Consider the following 3,923-nt stretch of genomic DNA (forward strand, 5'->3'; position numbering starts at 1 on the left):
CTCCAGTATGTCCGTATTACTGTTCATCAGGGAAATACAAGTAGCTTTTTAACATATCTAGCATTAAGTATGTTATGCAGATTAAGAAAGTGTTATGAACATAATTTTGATTCCCCAGATATTTAATTTATATTTTACCTCATATCTCAATAAACAATATAAGGCATCCACACATCACTGGGTTAAATGGGATCACAGAGATTAAAGTCTGAAGATTAATGATTTACATATTATAAACACTAGCTGCTTCAATTAACACTTCAAATAAACAACGGAATCTGTTATTTGAAAAACAGATAATTTTTAAATAAAATAGCATTGGTTTACAGTATTGGCATGCAAAACATAATCAGTTTTGATCTTTAACTGCAATGCCACAGCACTTAAACCCTGCTTCAGACATAATTAAATTGACATAAACAAAAATATCATAACTTTGCTGGACACACCAAATGATATTTTCTTATTAGACCAAAAAGTTTTAAAACTGCTGTTAAAGGCTGAATAATTGCTTCTTTATGGACAAATCTGCAGGACAAAGCCATAGTAGGAGAATATTCAAACTGTGTATCGAAGGCCTAAAACTTCGGATCTCTGTGTGCAAGTGCAATGGTGGAACAAGCCAGAAAAACTGATGCCTCTGCTTCTGCTATCATTTTTCAAGGAGTAAAGAGCTACAGACTCACAAAGTAATGAACTCACTGCTTTCCCTGCTCATGCACCCACTGTCTTCAACTGGTAAACATCCCTACTATGGAGGCAAGCTCTAATTATGGGTATGTTGGTTTTTTTTTTGGTCCTCTGATTTGCCTCCTAGTCAAAGGACAGTCTGACATTTATTGGAGCATGACAGATAAGTTTTTATCTGCAGCACCAATCTGCGTGTCAACAGGTTCATCAGAAATCAGCCATAAAAGCCCTCCTCAGCCAGCAGCTCTCTGCAGGAGAGTGAAAAAAAGCCCTTGATTCCCTTCAGGAAGGCTGGGAAGGATACCACTGCAGAGAAATTCACATTGTGAATTTGGTGGGAAGGACCTAGCTCGTCGACATGGTCACTAAGCTCCAGTTGCCATGCAAGTAGGCAAAAAAAAAAAAAAAAACCCAAACAAACAAAAAACCCAAACCTGTGGATAATTCACCTTCTTATTTCTGGATAGGGTTGGAAGTTGTATGCCTGAATAATACCTTAATTGGGTGGTTTTCACTGGCTCAACTGGGAAGAATAAATGCCAAAAAACTGATTAACATAAGGAGTACACAAAAGCAACAATCCATCTCATAAATAAATTATCCTGGAGCTTTCTGTAAGTGTAATAGCATTTCAGTGCATCTATTTTCTGTTCTAGCAATTGAAAGCTCTTGCAAAATTCCTTCTCTGAGTAGACTGAAGAGATCTAGATAATGAACAGAGAGTTTTCTCTTTCTGGCAATCAGTTTGACCGGACTTTGACCTTACACTGAAAAGCCTTATTTTTGCAGAATGGCCCAATACTGCAAGACATGATGGCTTATCAACTTTTCAGTTATTTCTAAGATAATACAATTATTTCCTGACTAAATTATGGAAAATCACCTTCAGCACAGTATTTCCAAAACTACAGACAAACCAGCACAGTCAAAAAACCTGGTTATTTTTCAGCAAGTTGATTAAAACTTGAAGTTACCTGGGATTAAAAAGCCCTTTATATGCAGTACTTCATGTTTATACCACAGCTAATTAGTTCATTACGTACATTAGCACAGTTACTACTATTAATAGTTGCATTGAGAGCTGTGTCAGTTTACAGTGTACTGGGTATTTATCAAATATTCTTCATGCAAGTGATGAGCTACTGAAAAAAAAAAAAAACACAGAAGGATGAACTTTCTGTCCTTCATTGAGCCAGTCCTGCCACTCACTATTTCATTTATATGGTGTGCTTCATAGACGTGATGGGTGCTGATCTGACACAGCGATCCTTGACAGCACTGGTATCACCTAAGTACGTATATACTTTTCTTAGCTATATTTCACTATCTGTCTAATCAGCTTAATCAATGGGAAGGAAAAAAATCTGAGTAATTAAAATGCACAAATATGCTTTTGGAAGGGTTGATTGCAAAGCAGTTTATTTTGCTAGGAAGGTGTCCTTTGTCTGTATGTGCTGTGAGCAAGGCTGGATAAGATTTATTTGAAGACTATTATCCTTTCCAGAGTATGCATACCATGCTTGTGGCGTTTTCAAGAAGGAATAAGGATGGAGGGAAGAGGAAAGAAAAGCAGAATAAAAGAAATATTAAAACACTTTTTGAAGTGTGATTTTACTGATTTTCATTAATAAATTGCTACTTTTGTAATTTTTATATGCTGAGAAATAACGTCTCCATTTATTATTCATATGAAGTCAATATATCATGTAGTCATATATCCATATCCCACACTTATGCAAAAATAGGAAAGCCTTAAGTACTTGGATATAAGTGGTTAAGATAATGAAGAGTGAAAAAAGACCAGTCCCAACTGCGTGTAGTTTCAAACTAAAAGTCAAGTAAACTTATACTGGAAATTGCTTGAGGATACAGTGTTACTGCTTAAAGTAATGATTACACATTAGAGGGATATCTCATGCAGACCTCACTGAAAATGTACTATTGTAAATTAATGTTTTCTTTTTACTCAAAAGAGGTAAGAAACCAAGGTTCTTCTATGAAAACAGAGAAAAGGTGTTGATTCTTTCTTACCATTCTTGATATTGAAAGCAAGAATTCTGAATTTAGTCACAGAGTTGCTGAAAGATTATAATAAAATGAACTGAAGTGCTAACAAAAATGTTGGCATTAAACCAGTTGTCATTAGGTTTATAAGCTAACAGCACACTGATTAAATTACAGACATTTCACACATATTTTAGAGATAGTCATAAGATGACTGAAGTCAGAAATTTCCCAGCAAAACTCTGCTTAAATAAAACCAACAGGTTTTTTATTTTAAAAGTTTCCTTTAAAGGAATTTAGGTTAGATAAATAATGTTTTAAGTTTACTGAAAGCTAGAGTGAAATACCATCTTTGATCCTGTTGGAGTATCAACAATTGAAGGAGTTGGGAAGTTCAAGGTACCTGGTCTGGGCCTAGGGCTGGTCTGCGTAACTGAACCAACCAAGGTTGAAGCTTCCTGGCTCTGAACAGGGGCCTGCTGACCCCAAAAGTTCTCTCTAGCACAACTAAGACACACATACACCCACACACCCTCCAAGGTTTTCAGGCTTCCTCCCACTTGCAGACTTTACACTCATAGCTTGGATTTTTGGAACAAGTGCTCAGCCCTTGCTATACTAAGCCCTGGCCATCTCTCTAGGTTTTATCACATTGATAAAGCCAGATTTCTGTTTAAGTGGAAGCCTGATTTTTTGGCCTTTTTTGGTCACTAGAGACTTAGGCTATTTATAGAGCAGAGATTGCTTCTGTATACACACATACATATATGTGCCCAGTTTATATATTCAGAAATAGACAACTCATATGCCTCTCAATAGCAAGGAGTGGAGGCAAACCTCCTCATAGTTGTAGAGGTATCTTTGCAACACAAGGACTACAAGTCCTTTTTTATTATTATTAAGTAGAATGTTATTAATTAGAATATTTGAGAGAAAATTATGTTAGATTATGGAAAAAATGATAGAACTGTCTGGAAAACATATATATATTTCATGATGTATAAGCTTAATATAACCTCTGTATATCTCACTAATGTTCCTATTACAACAGTTCATCAGCAAGTAATTTGGCCCATTGCCATATCCAGATATCACATAGATTAATCTGAGCATAACATTATCAGTGGTGATATATATATATATCAGTCAACATCATAACATTGTCTTCTCAGGCTTGATTATGGTTCATGCATTTCTACTGGCTCAGCACCAATTCTGCAACATCAGCA

This window comes from Psittacula echo (genome assembly GCF_963264785.1).
Source record: "Psittacula echo genome assembly, chromosome: 7".
NCBI classification, from domain to species: domain Eukaryota; kingdom Metazoa; phylum Chordata; class Aves; order Psittaciformes; family Psittacidae; genus Psittacula; species Psittacula echo.